At 45.3% G+C, this 22,260-nt stretch overlaps 1 long non-coding RNA gene across 1 annotated transcript; it reads right to left on the bottom strand.

Moving 5' to 3' along the window:
- Nucleotides 1-10,280: 10,280 nt before the first annotated feature.
- On the bottom strand, nt 10,281-19,351 carry LOC137439634 (uncharacterized). The gene is made up of 3 exons (XR_010986963.2): nt 19,194-19,351; nt 18,974-19,079; nt 10,281-10,490 (listed from the first exon to the last, which is right to left on the bottom strand). It is a non-coding gene; the product is annotated as an uncharacterized LOC137439634 (long non-coding RNA).
- Between the last annotated feature and the right edge of the window lie 2,909 nt (nt 19,352-22,260).

Genomic DNA, 22,260 nt, shown 5'->3' with positions numbered 1-22,260 from the left:
AAAATCCGCTCCCACCCACAAGAAAAAAAATTCCATTGATACAGCAAATTGTCCATTTTCATTGACAATCTTGTCCATTGACAATCTTGATCAAAGCTCGGGTCAACAGGAAGAAAAGTGACGATTTTTCAGATGAAAAATGATGATTTTGGAAGGTTAAACTTGTTGACCTTTAACCTTTTGACCTCAAAAATAGTTCGTTTCCCTATTTAGTGACTCAATGTGCAAATGCTGTTCAATTTTCAAGTCAATTGGATGAAAATTGAGGATTTTAGAAATTTGGCCTTTGTTGACCTTTTGGCCGATGTTCACCTAAAATATAATTTGTGGTTGAATTCAGTGACCAGATATGCAAGTCCTCTTCAAATTTCAAGTCAATTGGATGAAAATTGAGGATTTTAGAAATTTGACCTATGTTGACCAGTTGGCCTATGTTGACCTCAAAAATACTTGGTGGTTGAATTCAGTGACCAGATATGCAAGTCCTCTTCAAATTTCAAGTCAATCGGATGAAAATTGAGGATTTTAGAAATTTAGTAAAGTTGGTGACCTTTTGACCTATTGACCCCAAAAACAATAGGCTTCTTGCTTTTGACCAACTCTACCATTTGGTGAAGTTTCGTGAAGATCGGTTGAAAATTGTGACCTGTAGGCCAGTGACAAACAGAGACAGACAGACAAACAGACAGGACCACAAACACAACCGACCAATATACTTGAAAAATCTTCGATTTTGCAAGTAATAAATAACACAAGGATTTTTTTTTCTTTTGGCCTTTTAGAGAACAAGTGATAGTGTGAGATGCCAGACGAGACAATACAAACGGAGATGGTTTAGACATCAGGAAAAAGCAGACATCGCTTTAAGCATTCCAGCACACTGGCAATACTCTCCACAAGGCATCAGATCCCAACATCTCGTCAAGGTCGACCAGATTCAAAGAATGGTCAACAATCAAAACGGAGGGCTTTCTTATCGCAAGTAAAGTATTTCACATTTTCTACTGTGATGCAATCTATAAATAAACCAAAGCTTGTCAGAGAAGCAAGAGGAAGGAAGGAATAGCAATGACGCCGAAAGGACAGTGATGGAGGCCTCGACACAACGTAACGATGCAAGAGAGTGTTATTGCAAAATGGAAAGACAGAAGGTTAAGATTTTATTTTATTTTTACCTGACAATTTCCCATCAGCTGGTCAACCTGAGATTTTTATATCCAGGTGTCAGCCATGATAACTGCCAACTGAGATGGTAAAGATTTCATTTGAGTTTTCCACCTCCTCACCATCTCTTGAGCAAGACTGAAGTGTGAGACTGTTTTGCTTTTGCTTGGTTTTAAATCAGTTTTTTTCTCCTCGATCTGCCAAACTTCTTTGTGGGAGGCAGGATATATATATATATATATATATATATATATATATATATATATATAGTTGCGGTTTTGAGAACCCACACAGATATCATTAAAGGTTAAAGGTAGCACCCCATAGATAGGCCACAAGCAACACGTAGGCCACCATAGGACTTCAGTTATTTCATTAGTATGTGTATAGATAAGTCCATGTTTCCAATAGTTGAATCTGCGGTGTCAATCAAATAAGGAGTAGGCCCCATTCCATTCATTTTGCCAGCCTCCCTCTCCAAGCGACGCCATTAAGCACGCCCTCCTGTCTGTACCCCACGGCCCTCCCAATTTGGTACACTCCTCGGCCAGCAGCAGCAGCCTTAGCTGCTCGTAAGCTCGCTCAACGCCGCCATAAGCCACGAGGTGAGGCCCGGAAAAAGGGGGCGGAACGCCAGGAAGAAGGTGTGGCCACGTCAACCCACCATCAGGGCGTGGCCGGTAAGCAATGACCAGCCAACCAGGGCTGAGGTAAGATCGCCTGATAGGCGTGGCTTTTGGGCTCGCAGAGCTATCGCTGCTCGAGTTATAAAAGCGCGAATGCAAAGCCCTTTCACAGGACTATTGAGAGAGCGCACATTTGACAGGGCTGCGAGGACTTATACGGCAGCGCTCGTGAAAGAGGACTTACTGGGAAACGCGCGTTGCAAAAGGACTTATACGGCAGCGCTCGTGAGAGAGGACTACTGTGATTTGAAGGACTGACTAGAAGAGCGCGCTTGTGAAAGGACTCTGGTTGGAACCTTGTGCTAAAGCAGGACATGGGAGAGAGGGGGCGTTTGGCACGAACGTGCACTTATTACATACGCCGCTAGGACACCAGCCTTCCCCCCGTTATATAATTGTCCGTTCACGTTCCACTATACGCGGAGCTGCCTTCCAGGTTTCACCCGCTGGACCGGAGCCGGGCTGGAGCCTGGACGCGCTGGTGACCATCAACCATCTACAATCCCCGTGTGAGTGTGTATGTGAGACGGGCCCGTTTGTCCTGGGGTATTAAAAATAAGACTGTTTAAGGCTGCCCTGTGTGCTTCTTCTTCCTCTTCCTATCCTGTACATTTCTTTCGTTTCCTCTTCTCCTCCTTGTACATTGGTAATAAATTGCTTGTTCTTCCTATTTTCTGGGTTTCCTCTCCATCCGATCGCATCAGTCTTTTCTCCATTAGGTAAACGTGGCACGATCGGAACCGCCATAATCGGGTTTAGTCCTTGCTAACGGCCCGAATCGCGGCTCGCTTCGCTCGGCGTGTCCACTAACGCCGTGGTTCAGGCGGGAGTTATTTCCCTGCTTCACGGTCGGTGTTAGTAATTAGGTATTAGGACCAAGTTGACCAATAACCCTACCTAATACCGACCGGAAGGAGGGTATAACTTCCAGGACTCGTGTCGGCCAGATAAGAGGACAAGGGGATTAACCCCCCCCCCCCCCTTGATAAGGGGAGAGCCGACGTCCGAGATCCGCAACTATATATATATATATATATTGTTACGGATCTCTGAGACGGCACTCCCCTTAGCAAGGGGGGGTTAATCCCTTTGGCCTGTTAAGCTGGCCGTCTCTGGTCCTGGTACTTATAACGCTCTTTTGCGGGGAGAAATTGGTCAGGGTTATTGGTCAAGGTGTTCTCCCGAATACCTTTACCAATCCCTCCGCAAAACAGGGAGACAAGTACCGCTCGAACCACGGACAAGATGGTATTTGCCGAGCGGTTTAGCAATCCGCAGCTCAAGCCATTAACAAAGGACTAAACCCGACTATTGCGGTTGGTCGAATCGTGCCACAGGTACTCAATCGAAAGAAGGGACTAAAGCGATCGGGGGAAAGAAGAAACCAAAGTAAGGAATACCAGATATTTATTAACTATTTACAAAACCAAAACCAAAGAAGAGGAAATGAAAGTAATATACAGTGAAGAAGAAGAAGACACAGGGCAGCCTTAAGCAGTCTTATATTATCAACACCCCAGACAGACAAACAGACTTACACGAAAGGGGAATAGCAGGCAGGAATGACTGGACGAAGGAGAAGGGTCCAAGTGGGACAGCAGGGGTGGAAGGTTCGGGTAGAGGCACAGCAAGGAGGTCCGCTCCAGGTCCACGCTCCGGGCTGGAAGCGAACAGCCAGCGGCAGCTTCACGTATTCGGTTTCACACACGGTCGGACAATGTCAATTGACTACTGTATTGTTGTTGCCGTCACGGATCCACTCTTCTGCCTCACGATCCAGCGGTATGCTCGCCTGGTACCTCCCTCATCTGCCAGATCACGTCTCTCTCTCAAAAGGCTTCGCGCTCGCGCTTATATTACGCGTGTTGGAATCAATGCGCGCTTCATAGAGCCACGCCCATGATGGTATTTCGTCAGCCCTGGGTGGTCGGTAAGGGCTTGCTGACTCCACCTCCGATGACGAGTCGACGTGCCACACCTTGTTCTGGCGGCTCTGCCCCCTTCCTCCTCGGCTTGACCGCATGGCTAATGGCGATTTGAGGCCAACAACCGCATCTAGGCAAGGAGCAGCGAACGCTGCTCGACCGTTACTTTGCGGAGACACGGGTGAGGCGATTGGGGAAATTGAAAGGGGCCTATCTTATTTGATTAGTGAGATGAGGCCAAATTAGTGAGAAATTGGGAGGCCAAATTGGAGCAATGAGGGATGAAGCAAGGGGTACCAGTGAGCAATTGAGAAGCGAGATGGGAAACCAAATTGGAGGATTGGAAGATAGAATGGGGGAGCGATTAGACAGCAAATTGGAGCGAATAGGTAAATTTGGGGACAGAATGGGTGAGAGCATACAAAGATGTGGGGAGAGCATGGATCGCATGTTGAGCGGGAAAAGGCACACGGGTACGCGACGAGGTAACGCGAGTCGAGGAGCGCGGGTTGAGCGAGGTGGAGCAGAGCGCGGTTAAAAGGACGGGTATAGAGATCGTGACCCGGGGCATGGGGAACCCGGCGACCGGTGAGGTAGAAGAGAAAATTTTAATAAAGCCAGCGGTCGTCGAAGAGAAAAAAACTAACAAATTAATTATAGTGGGAATTGAAATTGGAGAGACCGGGGACTTAGAAAAGCACTCGCGGCAGGAAGAAATGGATAATGTACAAAGTCTGAATTCACATCCTGATGCCGTACTTGCTAATCCTTATAAAGATTTGCAGGTGCGTGTGGAGAGGAGGATCCCAAAGGTGAGTAAGATGGTATATGGTGCTAAGAGGTTTTGCGGGAGAATGTTTGGCGCAAAAAGAATTTTCGTGCGCTTGGGATCCCAGCGTACCACAGGCGTTTGTGGGAGGTCCGTGGTGCGCTGTGTGAGAGAAAATGGCATGCGTGTGAGGGGAAAGTGTGCGTCGAAGAGTGAGTGTGTTACAAAGTATGGGAGTGATACCGGGTGCGCGAGCAAATGCACGTCAGAGGGTACGTGCGAAACCGAGTGTACTGAGTGCGACACGGAGAGCGAGCTGGTGGTAGTGCGGGTGCGGGAGAGCACACCGGAGCGCATGAGTGGCTATGTGCTGGAATGCACACCTGTGGTGAGTGGTATGGAGTACGTACCGGGAGAGTGTGCGCAAGAAGGTGTGCGAGAGGAGTGAGTGGTGTGTAACAGGGTGTGCGAATGGTGGAATGGATGCGCAAGAATGTGCGCGAGAGTGTGTGGTGAGCGTTATGAGTAGACCGGAGAATGGAGCGAAAGAGAACGCACGAGCGAGAACAGTGGTAGAATACGTGGGATGTACGAGAGGCGCTGAGACACCTGGATGTGTGAGTGTAAAAGGGGTCGCATATGCGTGTGAGCATGCGAGTAAAGCATCCACGTTGACCAGGTTAGCGTTTAGACCGACGTTTAACCGACGCGAGCTCTCGGTCCGTGCCGGGCTGTGTGTATTGCGGGAGCCGGCGGGGATCGGTGCCGCGTGGCTCCTGTTCGGAGCGCCGCGCACGATCCAGGCCGGGACCCGCCCCGCACGGTCGAGTCCGCGCTTTGCCGGGCAAGGCGACCGGCCCGGTTCGAGGGAAGGTCGGAGGGATCGGAACGTCGCCCCCTTGTGGTGGCGACGTTCCACCCGGGCAAGGTTGGCCCACCGCGCAGGGGAGCGAAAGCCCCGCGCCGGGATGGTGCTTTAAACCTTGGCCCAACCAAACCTCCTCCCCTGAACCGAATGCCGGACGAACCCAACCTGCAGGCGACCAAACCACCCGTATGCATTGCGTGGCTTTGCGAAGCCGAGCTTTGAACATGCATGGATGTACCGAGAGGCTCAGATATAGCGGACTGTGATGATGATAGTGTTTTGATTCGAAATTGGGAATAGTGAATAGGATTGGCAAAGTGGATTGGCAAATTTGATGGGTAAAAATGATTGGCAGTAATTATTGGCAAATTCGATGGGTAAAAATGATTGGCAGTAATGATTGGCAAATTTTGATTGGCAAAAATTGGATGGGCAAAAATTGATAGTGAGAGATGCCCGATGTAGAGGGATGCTAAATCCACCATCCCTCACATCCACATCCGGGCACATGAGCATGAGTTATGGGGTTATGGCAGTGCAAACCAAGCCAGGGAAGGTTTGGATAATTGTTAGGGACTTAGAAAGATGACAATAGGTAACGGTAGATTTAAGTAGCGACATGTACAGGTAGTCGGGGACGTAGAATAGGTTAGATGGTTGTTAATGACGTGGGATGTGCAATAGTATAAGGGAAGACGGGAAGCACTAAGTTAGAGGGAAAACCAGGTGAATCAGATGATGCAGTGTGTTTGTGGTGTGGTTTATTGAATGAGGCATTGCGTATGGAAGTTCTTGCTGGTGAGCATATTGAAATGAGAATTGAGAGGCAATAGTCGTGAATGATGCAGTGTGTGTGAAGGAGGTGATTGAGCAGCGTATGGTGAAAAGTGCGATTGTGAGTTGTATTGAGCGAATGGTCCTGGAGGGAAGACGGGTGCAAGAGCCACCAGGTGTGTGTGGGCACAGGTGTGCAAGCGAAGCACAGGTGAATGGAGAATGGTTGTGTGGAATAGCTAGTATGGAATAGATGGTCTGGAGTGAATGAAGCATGGAGTGTATGGAGAATGGAATAGATGGAATGGATGGGGTGGAGTGAGTAGTGTGGAATATGTGGAGTGGAGTGGTTGGTGCAAAAGGAGTGGATGGGGAAGATGGACCCCCTTCACGAATACCCGGGGAGGGTAGTTTAAAAGTAGGTAGAGGGAGTAGCTAAATTGTGGTTGGATATTGGCATCTGTGGTGCGTGTGGTAGAATGGTGTTTGGATGGGTGCATTAGTGAAGTGGAAATGGCTGGGCGTGTGGCCTGTTAGTGAGTGTAATTGAATGGGCACTCCGCCACTGTTAGTCTGTCGGCCAGGTGAGGCCGCAGGTGGGCTCTGGGAGCCAGTGGAGTTGTTCAGTGGGGCCCGAGGATCCAGAGGACGGACCCGGGTAGCCCAGTGCCAGAGAGGGCACCGAGTGGGGAGAGCGCCAGAGGGCCTTCCCCAGGTAGATAGGTTAGGGTAAGGAGCAGGTAAGCTCGGAGGCAACTGCAGTGGCGGAGGTGTGCAGGTGAGTAGACCTGCTGGTGAGCCCACGACCCAGCCCGGAAATTGTGCGAAGGCACAGGGAGTTGAATCGGGGGAGTGAGACCCCAAATTTGTGAGCACCACAGTTTGGTCAATGGGAGTTCGGTTCTTAGAACCACATAGTGCAAGATGGCCAATGGTTTGGCAGGGAAAGACCCCGGGTAGAGTAAAAGTGTTAAAGTCATTTAGAGGATAGTTAGGATGGAAATCTCTTCGCACCATCTGCAGCCACTCACCTGAGGTGATGACATGACTCCACACCATGGTTGTTGTTTTTTTTTGTGCAAATGTTTTGGAATGGTGAGACGCATCATGACGTGGGGGTGACATTGTGCTTGTTGTTCCATCTCTTCCTCCTTATGAGGGATTGATGATGAATTGATGGATGGCAAATTTGGTTAGAAATTGGGATTGTTGATGAATTTGGTATTAGGGGAGATATGGGGAAGATGAGACAGTAGTGACGAATTTGTAAAGGTGTAGAGTGTTGTGTAAATATGGGGTAAGGGGCAAGGGTAGATTAGGTGACAAGGGGGGGTGACGTACGATAGGGACGAGCTTTCTCTGCTCGCTCCCATGCGCACCTCACCTCTGCATTGCCTTGTATTGATGTGTACCCTTGTGACCTTGCTCCGATTCTTGCTTTGTTCCTTCCTTCCCCACTCACGGCTTGTCTTTTGGGTCCGGGGGGGGGGGGGGGGAGTGCGCAGGTAGCCGCACTTGTGTGCCCGAGCCGCCGCTGCACAGCCTGCCTGGATCGATACACCACCCTATGGACCGCACGACTTGCGGCCTAGCACCACCATATGGACCACACGTTTCTGTGGCCAAGCACCACACACTGATGGACCCCAGGTGTTGGGGCCTGGCCCCTCTGCTGGGACCGGCCATGATGGCCAGAGAAGAGTTGGCTTGCGGACCACGGTGAGGTGGCCCCTTTTGCCCTACAGGTGGACCACCCATAGTTGGCCCCTGTGGGCCCTAAATAAAAATCGACGCGTTGTGTGCCTTTTTATTATTTACAAATAGGCAGCAAGCCACCAGAAAGGACAACAACAGGAAGAAACATCGGACCGGCAGAGCAGAGGGAGCAGAAACAAGAAGAACCGGTTAACAGTTTGTGTTTTGTTATTTGAAATGTGTGAAATGAGCACTGGATGGTGCTTTGGTGCTTTGTGATGCTCTTGTGCTCGGGGGTGCACTGCAATATCAATTGTGCATCCCCGGGCACTTGAGTGTGGTGCATCGGTGCAGTGCAGTGCATGCTCTTCCTCTTTTTCAGATCTTCTCTTTTTGTCTCCCAAAATGACAGGTCCTGGGTTGCCGTGTAAATACAAATTAGTGTCTTGTAAATAATGCTCCCCACCGTAAATGTATATTTTGAAAACCATTCCGCAATTCGGTTATCCTGTGGGTGTGAGTCTGTTAGGTAGGATGCAACGCAGCAGGGGGACATACTTAATTGTTTTAAAACTGTCGCACTCAGGGTAAGGTTAATAGTAGAGGGCTACTACACCTGAGTGTCACATTAAGTAAAGTTAGTTCGGGTCGAGACGACCCTAGAGGAAAAACGGGTGCTGTGTTACGATTTTTAGAACCTTCACTAGTAAATTTTAGTAAATGTTTCCCTTATAAATGTTCCCCTGCAAATATCCCCATCAATTGGTTTGTTAAAGATCGCACCATAGTTAGTCCATGAACAACACGTAGCGAACCATAGGACCTCTTCATAGTTATTTCATTATTGTGTGTTTCAGTTAAGGACCTCTTCCCAATAGTTGAATGTGCGTTGCATTAATCAAATTAGATAGGCCCCAGTACTTCGTTTGTCAGCAGCGTTAGCTGCTCCTTGCCTTGATTCGGGTTGGCACCACGCCGCCATTAGCCATGCGGTCAAGCCGAGGAAGAAGGGGGCGGAGCCGCCAGATCACGGGCATGGCACGCCGACGCACCACCCAAGGCGGGGCGAGCGAGCGAGCCCCCACCAGCCAACCAGGACTGACGAAAGACCATCGCGGGCATGGCTCCATGAAGCGCGCATTGATTGCAACACGGGTAATATAAGCCCGAACGCGAAGCCTTTTTACGAAGAAGGCAGAGAGAGACGTGATCCAGAGTCGGTGAGAAGGCACGGTTGGGAGATGAACGAGGAATGAACAAGGGAGAGACGCATAAGAAGACGGACCATCCCAATCCCATCGCTGTATGCAACGTCCACTCGCGGTGAACGATATGCGCTCGCTGCCTGCCAGGGTTTCCCGCCACGACGTGAGTCGACTCCTGGAGCCGGACTTCGGCGCCTACCGTCTGCCTGGGCCTTCTCATCCCTTCTTCCAGTCATTCCTGCCTGCTATTCCCCTTTCATGTAAGTCTGTTTGTCTGTCCTGTTTGTTGTCCTGGGGAACAATAAGATTTTTTAAGGTTTGCCCTGTGTCTTCTTCTTCTTCTGTATATTGCTTTCGTTTCTTCTTTGGTTTCTTTGGTTTTGTAAATAATTAATAAATACCTGTTATTTCTTACCTTTGGTTTCTTCTTTCCCCCGATCACTTTCGTCCCGTCTCCAATTGAGTACCTGTGGCACGATTTGGCCAACGCTCGGAATCGGGTTTAGTCCTTTGTTAATGGCTCGGGCAGCGGATTGCTAAACCGCTCGGCAAATACCATCTTATCCGTGGTTCGAGCGGTACTTGTCTCCCTGTTTTGCGGAGGGATTGGTAAAGGTATTCGGGAGAACACCTTGACCAATAACCCTGATCAATTCCACCCCGCAAAAGAGCGTTACAAGTACCAGGACCAGAGACGGCCAGCTTAACAGGCCAAAGGGATTAACCCCCCCCCCCCCCCCTTGCTAAGGGGAGTGCCGTCTGAGATCCGTAACTGTAAATATATATATATATATATATATATATATGGATAGATAGATAGATAGATAGATAGATAGATAGATAACATCTTTTTAAGTTTATTTTAGAGTTTGCTTTCTAAAAATCTCTGAATGATTTGAATATCAAAGGTCCGGTTCGATGGTGAAGTCCATCTTTGATGCTTCAGCATGAGCTAGAAACACAAACACTGGCACGGCACTCGGTAGAGCACATACCTCTGCCAAGCTGAACAGTTTACATTTTGTTTCCCTCTGATGGGCCGGATCTGGAATCCGGACCTGAACCAACATTTAATCGGCTTGTTCTCGTCGCCTAATCAACTTGTCGCCTAACCTAGTTCAGTCACAACTCGTCCACAATTTTAAAAATATCATGTTATATAGAAAATATCATGTATGTTTTGATTAATGCCAGGAAGAGGAACGACAGACGTGCTTTTTATTGTAAGGCAGTTGCAGTTGAAGTACATGGAGGAGAGGAAGAAGTTGTTTCTTGAGTTTGTTGATCTGGAGAAAGTATTTGATAGGGTTCCACGCGAAGTAGTGACATGGGCATTGAGGAAGTTAGGAGTGGAGGAATGGTTGATCAGAGTAGTGATGGCAATGTATGAGAGAGTGCGCACAGCTGCAAGGATGAAGGATGGGAACAGTGGTGAGTTTGAGGTGAAGGTGGGAGTGCATCAGGGGTCGGTACTAAGTCCACTACTATTTGTAGCTGTGATGGAGGTGCTGGCTCGGAACGTAAAGGAGGGTTTACAGTGGGAGTTGTTGTATGCAGATGATCTGGTGTTGATTGGGGAGAGTATGGATAAACTGAAGAAGATGAACAAGAGGAAGGAAAGTATGGAGGCAAAAGGTCTGAAGGTGAATATCGGAAAAACGAAGGTGATGGCAAGTGGTAAAGCATGTGGTGAGGTGGAAAGAACTGGGAAGTGGCTGTGTGCTGTGTGCAGGAAGGGTGTCGGAGTGAACTCCATTCAATGTACAATGTGCACTGAGTGGGTTCATCAAAAATGTAGTGGTCTGAGAGGTGGTCATTAACCACCTCTCAAATGTCATTGTAGTGGTCATTGTCATTGTAGTGGTCAAATGTAGTGGTCATTAACCAGTGTGGCAGCTACATTCAAGTGTAAGGTGTGCACAGAGGGAGCTGCAGTGGAGGATATGTTGAGTTGGATCTTGAAGACGGCGTGAAGCTGGAAGGTGTGAAAACATTTTGCTACAGAGGAGACATTAGTCAGGTTCACTATGTTTTTTCGTTCAAAATCATGGTAGATTAGCAAACCTATACATTTTTGGAAACGTTATTACATGGTTAATCTGAAAATCAATGTTTACATTTGCCAATTCCGACCAATTAGATTCGACCAATTCGATCAATCGACCAATTCCATTCGACCAATTCGACCATTCGCTTCGATCGACCATTCGACCATTCGACCAATTCGATCGATTCGATTCGATTCATCGAATTCGATTCGATCGACCATTCGACCAATTCGATTTGCCAATCAATTTGACCGACCTTTGCTTGTGTGGAACGGACTGTGAAAACAATGCGGACTACATTGTCGGATACGACACACAGGACAGTGACGACGAACTCTAAATGGCATATTCTGTAATCGTGTATGTTTGATGCCATTGACTGCCTGTGTATATTTTGTCATTGACTGCCTGTGTATATTTTGTCATTGACTGCCTGTGTAGATGTGAAGTTATACTGACTGCATGTGTACGAGGTGTGTTCAAAACGTATCCGACCTTTATTTTTCGTGCGTAAAAAAAAAGAAGCTAGGGAGGCGTTGATTGGTGCACCTATGTAGGCGATCCTAATGCGCACGCGTGAATTTTTTCCCACCTGCAGAAGCTGTCATTCGACGGCAGACCACCGATGAGAGGAAATGTAGGTGAGCGCCGTCGGATTTTCGTTTTTGACAAAATGACGGAAAAACTTGAACAACGCTACTGCATCAAATTTTGTGTAAAGCTTGGTGATTCCCAAGTGGAAACGATCCACAAGATTCAACACCGTTCATTCCATTATGAAGGAGGATTTGGGCTTCAGGAGAATCTCAGCGAAGTTCGTACCAAAGCTGCTAACGATTGAGCAGACGCAACTCCGTTTGGAGATCGCACAGGACATGCTGGAGACTGTGAACAGCGATCCCAGCTTCCTCAACACAGTTATCACTGGCGATGAGTCCTGGGTTTATGGGTACGACCCAGAAACCAAGTTGCAGTCATCACAATGGAAGCATCCAACATCCCCGAGGCCAAAAAAAGCAAGGCAGGTCCGCAGCAATGTCAAAGTCATGCTGACCGTCTTCTTCGACTCCAGAGAAGACATCATGCGGAATGCGACGGACCAGCTGCGCGCCATCCCAAAAGAGGCGTTCCAGCGCTGCTTCCGACAGTGGCAGAACCGTTGGGAGAAGTGTGTGGCAGCCCAAGGGGACTACTTTTAACGAGATTATTATAAAAAAATTTTTATCTGGATACGAGTATTTTTTATGAACAAAGGTCGGATACTTTTTGAACACACCTCGTATATATGATTTTGCTGACTGCCTGTGTATGTTTGGTGATATGAATTATTGTGACACATTTTGATGTTATTAACTGCCTGTACAAAATGATAACATGTATTTGATTATGCAACTTATCGCGAATATAAAGACAGTATTTTGCAATTCAAAACCTTTGATTCGTGTCTTACCATTCCCCATAGCACTAATTTGATACTTTCATTGGATTCCTTGTCCCTGAAAATATAGGTTTAGTATATTTTAAAAAGTTTTTAGGGTAATTAGAGGCAGAAATAGAACAAAATATGTATTTTACAGTGGCCATTTTGAAAATCCCAAATGGCCGCCATACAGGTATCTCTCCAAATGTAAACATTGATTTTTAGTTTCCTTATGCTATAACCTTTCCAAAAATGTATAGGTTTGCTAATCTACCATGATTTTGAACGAAATATAATTTATTGACATAGTGAACCTGACTACATGCTGAATCAGACTCGGTGACGGTTGCTCGAGTGAGATGTGCATGGAAGAAATTTTGGGAACCGAGTAGCGTGCTGACGAGGAGGGGAGTGTCGTTGAAGCTGAAGGGAAAGGTGTATGCTGCATGTGTGAGAAGTGTTATGATTTATGGGAGCGAGACATGGGTAATGAACGTAGAGTAGCAACGAAGGCTGGAAAGGGTGGAAATGAGAATGGTTCGGTGGATGTGTGGAGTTTCGTTGAGAGAGAGAAAGACAAATGATGAATTGCGAAAGATGATGGGAATAGAGCCTGTGATGGATGCTGTGAAGAGAAACAGGTTGAGATGGTTTGGTCATGTGTTGAGGAAGGATGAAAGTAACTGGTTGAGAAGAGTGATGGAAATTAATGTAGAAGGAAGTAGAGGATGGGGAAGACCGAGAAAGACTTGGCTGAAGGTGGTGGAAGAAGAAATGCAGGCAAGGGGTTAACAAGGGGAGATGTAGAAAATATGGCAAAATGGAGAGGATCGTCATGGGGCCCACAAGGCTAACCCCCACTCTAGCAGGGAAAATGGCCTTAAAATGCCTATTGTATGTAGATTTTCGCCAGATCTCTCAATGGTGAAGAATCACAAAAAATTAAATAATTCTTGTATCCTAATCCATATTCAGATCTTCACCAAAATTGAATCGATTTTGTCTTATCACACACCAAACCTCTCCACCAAGTTTTGTCTGAAACCGTCCACAACTTTTGAGATATCTTATTCACAGACAAGCAGACAGACAGACAGACAGGGGTGAAAACAAAACCTCCATCCACCTTCGGTAGTGGAGGTAAAAATTATGTTTTCCAAATTATTAGACAGATATAAGCAAATAAATCTTCACATGAGTGGTTCTCCATGCCAATGTTAAAAGTAAAACTGAATGCTGTATGTAATCATGGGGCTGATGGGGGATTGAGGGGTGAGTGGAGTTATTCAGGAAATGTCTTTCAATCCTGACAAATCTCACACTCTTACAATGTCTCTCCGAAAAGACCGACTGGACAACCCTCCCATCCACTTTCTGAATAATCCTCTCCAAGAAGTTCTGTCACTCAAGCTTTTGGGTCTCACTATCTGCCATGATCTTTCCTGGGAAAAACACATTTCAAATCTGGCCTCCAAAGCCAGTCGCCGACTGGGCATCCTCCGTCGTGCGAAGTCCTTCCTTGGCACACCTGAGCTCCTCGACCCATACAAAGCTTTCATCCGCAGCTCAATGGAATACTGCTCTCCCCTCTGGGCTGGTGCTCCTGCCTCACACCTAGCTCGTCTTCACGCTGTTGAAACCAAAGCATTCAGAATCATTGGAATCTCCCGTGATGAAGCTACCTCCGAGGGCCTTTCACTTACTCACCGCAGGCAGGTTGGTGGTCTTTCTGTCTTCTACCGACTCCTCTCCGGCCTTGCTCCTCCAGCTCTCTCTGGGCTCTGTCCCACAAATATTCCTACAGGTCACAAAAGATCTGCCTGCAACCCTCTTATGGTTAAACTGCCAAAATCAAGACTCTCTGCTCACCTTCACTCCTTCATTCCTCTTTTCTCCCGCCTCTGGAACAAACTCACTCACTCTCTTCAATCCCACTCCTCCCTCCAGGTCTTTAAAACAGCTGTTCACCACCATCTCTTATCTTCCCCCATCCAAAACCTTGATCTTTTCTACCCCCGCTAATTTCACCCCAAATCCACTTTTTTGAAATATCAACTTATTTCCTTGAAGTCCTTGGTGTCCTTGTGATTATACTTCTACCAACTCCTCCCCCCCCCCCCCCCTTCAAACGCCGCCTCCCCCCAAGCCCTCTCCCTCCCACACATTCCCGATGTCCCGGCTCTCAAATGTTGTGTTTATGTGCTTCCCCTTCTCTCCCCATCTTGTCTACCGCTCCGCGTTTTATATACTTTGTTTGTTTGTTTGTCTGTTTGATTTGTTTGTGTGATAAATGTTAGCTCTTTCACGAGCCTCGATTATGTATGAAAAAAACAAACAAACAAACAAAAAAAAAACTCTGATAGACATGTCTATTCGATAATGAAGGGTGTTAATGAATGAATGAATGATCGTTTTAAGGCCATTTTCCCCGCTAGAGCGGGGGTTAGCCTTGCGGGCCCCATGACAATCATGGTTCCCTGTTTGAGGCAATGTTTTTATGGCCGGATGCCCTTCCTGACGCCAACCCTTAGTCGCCTCTTACGATGCGCAGGGATACAGTGTACCTATTCTAAACCGGGGTATACACCGGTGTACACAAACTAAAAGCAGAAGATGTGAGTAAAGAAGAGTTAGGACACAAGAGTTAGGAAGATATATGACCAAGCAGGGGTCTGTCACTCAGAGGTGTTAATGCGTCACACAACCTCCCTGGAAAGGTCTGTCCAACCATTTCCATAATACACAATTTTAATTCGAAAATAATAATTAACATGAGTGTGCACACATGTGCTTCCTTCCTCAAACGCCAACACATTCATCACGAGTACATGACTCGAGCCAGCAATCTAGGTGGGGCGTTTGCAATGGAGTCTGTCGAGGTCTGGGTTCAATTGCCAACAATATCGGACTTACCGAAATTAAAATGTCATTTTGCTTCAGTGGCAGCAATTAGCAATGCATTGTGGAGCATGCAGTCTTTAAGAGGGGGGAGGCAAAGTCAACTGCCATACATGCAATTGTTGTGGATACTAAAGCACTCGTCTAATCTATCAAAATGGATAGGCCACTGCGTATCAGTACCATGGCTAGATTATATTTGGGGTTATTGTTGCATAATTGGTACTACCTGCAGGACCGAGGAATGCTATGAAGGTGACATGGTATAAGCATGAATGAGCCCCGGTGGCCAAGTTTCTCTACTCCCTTAAATTAAAGCGTCAATCATGGCACCTTTGGCTTCAAACAACCAACTTACCTAGTAAAAGCAAAGTCTTCTTTTTCTTTTTCTTTTTTCTTCTCTTTTTAAACATCAAAAGCCAAGACATACCAAGCACATACCAAGCAAAATAAAATTCATATTATATTTAGTCACAATTCATACTGATCATTCATCACTCCATGTATTTATTGTCCCCACGCGGTAAAAAGCAACGAAGGGATATTATAATCGGCTCTGTCCAGTCCGTCACCCCTGGGGTAGGGTCAAAAGGCCTGGTACCAAAAAATGCAATTACAGGCACATTTTAAAAGCATTTTTAAATAAAACTTTGTATATGCAATCAACATTGGGGAAGGAAGAAATATGTAACAATTTTTTGGATTTGGGGGTTTTGGGGATTTGGAGGACTTGGGGGTCACAGAGGTCAAAAAAGAAGATTTTTTAAACTCAAAATTTGAAGTTGGGTCATCCCTGGTGGAACCTTTTGCCAACTTTCAACTTTGCTTTACATTCGAAGCATGGGCATTTGCGATGGCACACCAACGACTTCACTCTAGTTTTTCAGTCGCAAATAAATCATACTGGTCTGCCAACTGGGGTTTAAGGAAATTGATTGACATTTTCTGATGAGGTAACTTCTAAAGTCAACCACCACCACCACAATTACAGCATTTGGTTCCCAAACTACGACGATTAAATCTTTCACATATCATCTTGTACCAGCAAGTTGAGGCTTCCTGCCACTATGCTTCGAATGTGCGACAGTTCTGGAATGACGTTTTCCAGACAACTGGATCAGTCAACGGGGACCAATTGAATTTCCATCTTATTCACCCCATTGGACGATATTTTATGGGGTGATGTAAAATGTTGTTTACTCATCAAAACCACATTCTTTGGATGAACTTAAGGCTACAATGGCACATGCAATTCATTCATTCACTCAGCAGCAACTGGAGAATGGTTTCAACAAGTTGGAACATCTGATTGAATTAATTTATTACAAAAGATGGCAGTTAGGTTGAAGCCCAAAAATGTGAACTGTATTGCATAAAAACTTGAGGAATTTTGCTTTCATGCACCATTTGTAGTTTGTTTCAAGGAAGTTCACATCAAAAGTTACAAAAGTTCAAAGTTGCATAAGGACTTTGTGGACTTGGCCACCCTGTGTGTGTACTCCACATACAGTGCCTTCAGAAAGTATTCACATCCCTTGACTTTTTTCACATTTTGTTGTGTTACAGCCTGAATTAAAAATTGATTCCAATGAGATTTTTTTTTGTCACTGATCCACACATAATACCCCATAATGTCAAAGTGGATATTTTATTTATTTATTTTTAGAAATTTTTACGAAAAAAATTGAAAATAAAATACACAAATATCTAGTTTACATAAGTATTCAACCCCTGAGTAAATACACAGTTGAAGCGCCTTTGGCAGCAATTACAGCTTTGAGGCTTCTTGGGTATGTCTATATCAGCTTTGCACATCTGGATTTGGGGAGTTTCTCCCATTCTTCCTTCCAAATTTTCTCAATCTCTGTCAAGTTTGATGGGGAGTGTCGGTGAACAGCAATCTTCAAGTCTTTCCACAGATTCTCAATGGGATTAAAGTCTGGGCTTTGGATGGGCCACTCAAGGATTTTCACGTTCTTGTTCTGAAGCCAATCCAGCGTTGCTTTAGCTGTATGTTTGGGGGGGAGGTAGAGGTCATTGTCCTATTGGAACGTAAATCTTCACCACAGTCTAAGGTCTTTTGCACGCCGAAGCAGATTCTCCTCAATGATTTGCCTGGATTTGGCTCCATTCATTGTTCCGTCTATCCTTACAAGTCTCCCAGTCCCTGCCACTGAAAAGCATCCCCATAGGATGATGCTGCAACTACCATGCTTCACAGTTGGGATGGTGTTAGGTGGGTGATGAGCTGGGCTCGGTTTCTACCAGACATAGTGCTTTGCATTCTTGCCAGAGTTCAATTTTAATCTCATCAGACCACAGTATCTTTTGCCTCATGCTCTCAGTCTTTCACATGCCTTTTTGCAAACTCCAGCCATGCCATACATGTGCCTTTTTCTTCGGAGTGGCTTCTATCTGGCCACTCTCCCATAAAGCCTAGATTTGGGAAGTGCTGCAGAGACTGTTGTCCTTCTGGCAGGTTCTCCCATCTCTGCCAAAGAACTCTGTAGTTGTCAGAATGGTTATTGGGTGATTGGTCACTTCCGAGACCAAGGTCCTTCTTGCCCGGTTGCTCAGTTTGGTCGGATAGCAGCCAACCCTAAGACGAGTCTGGGTAGTTCAATATTCTTTCCATTTCCCAAGCTCACTGTGCTCTTGGGAACTTTTAACACTCTAGAAATTGTTTTATACCCTTCCCTAGATCTATTCTTCCTCACAATTCTATCTCGGAGTTCTACGGACAGTCCCTTGAACTTCGTGGTAGAGTTTCTGCTCTGACATGCACCGTCAACTCAACTATGGGACTCATTAGAAAGGTGCGTATCTTTCTAGATCATGTCCAATTAATTGGATTGGTCAAATATAGACTCCAATCAAGTTGTAGAGACATCTCAAGGATGATCAAAGGAAATGGGATGCACCTGAGCTCAATTAGGAGTGTCATAGCAAAGGGGTTGAATACTTATTGACTCAAGACATTTCAGCTTTTCATTTTAAATTGATTTGTAAAAACTTCTTTGAAATAAATTCCATGTTGATATTATGAGGTATTATTACGTGTAGATCAGTGACAAAAAAAATTTCATTCTAATAAGTAATCGTAAAAGCTAAATAAATAATAATAAACAAATAAGACAAATTTAACCAAATGATGACAAAAGCAAACACTAAAATGGCCCATTTGCACTACAGTATACCATCCAAATGGGCACTTATTACTATTAGTATTACTTTCCTCCAATCATATGCCTGGAACTCTGGCTCGACTCAACTTTGTCGACCATCGATTGGAGGAAACTGCATAGCCCACTCGGTCAGCCTTTTCAGGGGGGAATGTGCAGTTAGCCAGGGCCACATATTTCGTAATTCGGTTGATGAGGGATATACGATATAGTGGTGGTGCATACGTAGACGGATGTTGTGGTGGTGTAAACGAATGGGAGGGGTCTAATTGTGTGAAGGAATGATAAATAAATTAACAGGAAGATACCAGATGATCAAGGTATATAAAGGGTCATTACCAGTCAACCTTCATAATCAAGAAGCAAATCGTCCCATGAACGTCACAAAGGCCGTAAATCGGCTCTGCCTGCCCAGAACACCGCAGCAACAGCTCAGATAATCCGACTGTGGAAGAACAGCAAGAACAGCCACGAAGTGAAAGGAATCAGGGATCAAGACCAGACGGGTCGACAAGGCAATACGGCATTGCGGAAAGATATCACCACGTGTGGAGCTCACCTCGCTTTTACAGGACAGAACGCGATACTATCGCCCTGATTTCTTTAAGCACTTCCTTTATCCGTTTCCCACAATCCCGTACACCCTCCACTACTCCCTAACCACGCACGGAAAAACGCAACGCACTGCGCATGCGCGCCAGCGCACCGCGAAACAATATTGCTGCGCTTGGTGGTCCTCAGCCAAACGGGAAACGTCTTCTGCAACGTCGGATTTGTTTTGAAACTTTTACACTCTTGCCATTAAACTCAAATTAAAGTCTCGAACCAAGGTAGCGCCTCGAGGAACTTTGGCGAAATAATATAAAACATCTTCTCGCGGTACCGCCTATTACACCGTTTAATCCCCTCACAAATTGTACGAAGAAGAAATACAACAACGAGTGGAAGAATGAAAGTTATAAAAACTATTACAGATATCACATTTAAATTATTTGTTCTATTTGCAAATAATGTCGCTTTGATTTATTTAAAGACACGAGAAAATCAATTAACCAATCAGGGAGATCAGTTGGTTTGCTCAACCAGAGGTGTTTACTGTTTGTGTGCCATTACAAATCGGCTTGCTACCGCTTGCCAAGCCAGCCGTTCCTCATTAACCATTTCGGTGGAATGCTTCCTTGAAACTGAGTGCTTGGCGAGCGCTCTATAAGTATATAAGCTCGATAGTAATGGCACACATCCCGGATATACTTTGTCGGTTGAACCATAACTTATGCATAAGTCCATAAGCACCATCGACTCTGCAAAATGGAAGCTAAAAATGTAAAATTCGTCAAAGAACGGGCCAAACTATGTAGAGTTTGCCGGAACTTGATGGCTCCCTTCTGCTTCAGCCGTGTTCAATCAGTGGCATATATAGAGTATAGCGGTATCTTTAATTTAATTAAATAGCGGTAAAGATACAGAGTATCTTTGCTGTAAACGTCATTTAAACACAATATAATAAGAAGATGAATAATTAACCAATCATGGTAACGTGCTGCCTCATCCCGCGTTTTTTTAAGGTTGCAAAGACCATCGATGTTTTCCACATTTTTTTTGTATACAAGATCGAGGCTCGTGTAAGAGCTAACATTAATCACAAAAAGACAAACTGACACATAAAACATACAATAAAGGGAGCTGGAGACAAGATGGGGAGAGAGAGGGAAGCACACAAGTACAACATTTGAGAGCAAGGCCATCGGGAGATCTGTGGGTGGGAGAGGGCTTGGGGGGAGGAGGCACGGGAAGAGGAGGGGGCGTGGAAGCGGCATAGAAACATGGACACTGCTCGGACTTCCAGGAAAGAAGTCGGAATTTCAAAAAAGTTGATCTGGGGTGAATTAACGGGGGTAGAAAGATCAGGGTTTGGGATGGTGGAAGACAAACGATGGTGGTGAACAGCTGCTTTAAAGACCTGGAGGAAGGAGTGGGATTGAAGAGAGTGAGGGAGTTTGTTCCAGAGGCCGGAGAACAGAGGAATAAGAGTGAAGGTGAGCAGAGAGTCTTGATTTTGGCAGTTTCACCAGAAGAGGGTTGCTGGCAGATCTTGTGAGACCTGTAGGAATGTTTGGGGGACAGAGCACAGACAGAGCTTAGGGAGCAAGGCCGAAGAGGAGTCGGTAGAAGACGGAAAGACCACCAACCTGCCTGCGGTGAGTGAGTGAGAGGCCCTTGGAGTTAGCTTCATCGCGGGAGATTCCAATGATTCTGAATGCTTTGGTTTCAACAGCGTGAAGATGAGCTAGGTGTGAGGCAGGAGCACCAGCCCAGAGGGGAGAGCAGTACTCCATTGAGCTGCGGATGAAAGCCTTGTATGTGGTGAGGAGCTCAGGTGTGCCAAGGAAGGACTTCACACGACGGAGGATGCCCAGTCGGCGACTGGCTTTGGAGGCGAGCTTGGAAATGTGGTTTTCCCAGGAAAGATCATGGCAGATAGACCCAAAAGCTTGAGTGACAGAACTTCTTGGAGAGGATTGTTCAATAAATTGTTGTTTAATAAATTTCATAATTTTAATTTAATAATTTAATAACTTAATTTAATAATTTAATAATAACAAATTTAAATTTAATTTAATAAATTGTTTAATAAAGAATAACAAGGAAATAACAAATACAGTGGAAAATCTATACGATAAAAGTGAATTTGTATATTTGTTTGTTTAACATGCTTCAAAATATAAAGAACTACCGAATCAAATACAATCAAATTTTGCATCTTGTCTAAGGGTACCAAGTGTGATTACTGTCTGGGTAGAATTTCTGGGGGAAGACCCCAATTCTCTCTGTATAAATATGTATCGTATAGCGCCACCCAATGGTCGTCAATGCAGTATTACAAATCCTCCTCAAATTTTTAACTTGACAATATAATATATGCATTACGATGATGTTGAAATGTGACTGAGAATAATTAGAACTTTTCAAAATGTTTCATTTCACTCATTTTAAGTGGAGGTTCAAACCAAAGAATTCAACATTTTTGTCAAAAGGTCAAAGGTCAGTGTCACCTAAAATCATCAATTTTCATCCAATTGACCTGAAATTTAAATTTACCATTTGAGTTTTATCAAATTTTCAACAAAGCTTTACTATGAGAAAATGGAGAATGCAAATTAATAATCTGGTCAAAAGGTCAAAGGTCAGCGTCACATAAAATCGTCTATTTTCATCCGATTGACCTGAAATTTTAAGAATTTGCATATTGTATCACTGAATTGGTTCACCAATCAAAAGCTACAAGGCTTCCAAAATCCTTTCACCTTCTTCATTTCTCACACCATATCCGTAACCCCCATGAACTCCCTCAAAACCGTCCATACTTCTTCCCACATGTCCATTTAGGTCTCCTCCTCCTACCACAACAACTTCCTCATCTTTCACGTTTTCCATCAGCTTCTCTATTGCACATCAGCTTCTTCTCTATCGAGTCTGTATCTATCTTTCGGTGTATGTACCTATAGTGTCTTTAGGAAGATTTTCGGTGTTAATTTTCATACATGTACACAAAATCGTCGGTTAATTCGTGTCGCGTATTCTGAGGCCTAGTAGGCTTCCGTGTCCAACCTTGAGGCTTTGTTTTT

This window comes from Myxine glutinosa, chromosome 14 (genome assembly GCF_964187855.1).
Source record: "Myxine glutinosa chromosome 14, kmMyxGlut1.1, whole genome shotgun sequence".
Classification (NCBI taxonomy): Eukaryota; Metazoa; Chordata; class Myxini; order Myxiniformes; family Myxinidae; genus Myxine; species Myxine glutinosa.
Note: the sequence above shows the minus strand (reverse complement) of the source record. Positions and strands in the feature narration are given on the sequence as shown.